The following is a 355-nucleotide window of genomic DNA, read 5'->3' as shown; positions in this document are numbered from 1 at the left end:
TGCATGGATCACCAAGAACCATGATCAAAGTGTGAACCCGAACCCAAAGAATTGGCTTACAATGGTTCGGGGGAAATGCTTAGATTTTAGTCCGAAAAATGTAAGGTTGGCGTTCCACTTGCCCATGATGCAAGAAGATGTACGCCCCTACACTAGAAGGGTCAACTTTAATCAAAGGTTGGACCAATTTCTTATGGACATATGTGTGGAAGGAGCTCAATGGAAGAGAGACTCCAAAGGCAAGCCAGTCCAACTAAGAAGACTGGACCAGCTGGAGTTATCATAGAAGGAGATATCCCCATTGAAGAGGATAAGCCCATCACTAAGAAGAGGATGGAGCAAGCAAGAGAGACCC

Source organism: Arachis duranensis, chromosome 9 (genome assembly GCF_000817695.3).
Source record: "Arachis duranensis cultivar V14167 chromosome 9, aradu.V14167.gnm2.J7QH, whole genome shotgun sequence".
Classification (NCBI taxonomy): domain Eukaryota; kingdom Viridiplantae; phylum Streptophyta; class Magnoliopsida; order Fabales; family Fabaceae; genus Arachis; species Arachis duranensis.
This window is presented reverse-complemented; position numbering follows the sequence as displayed.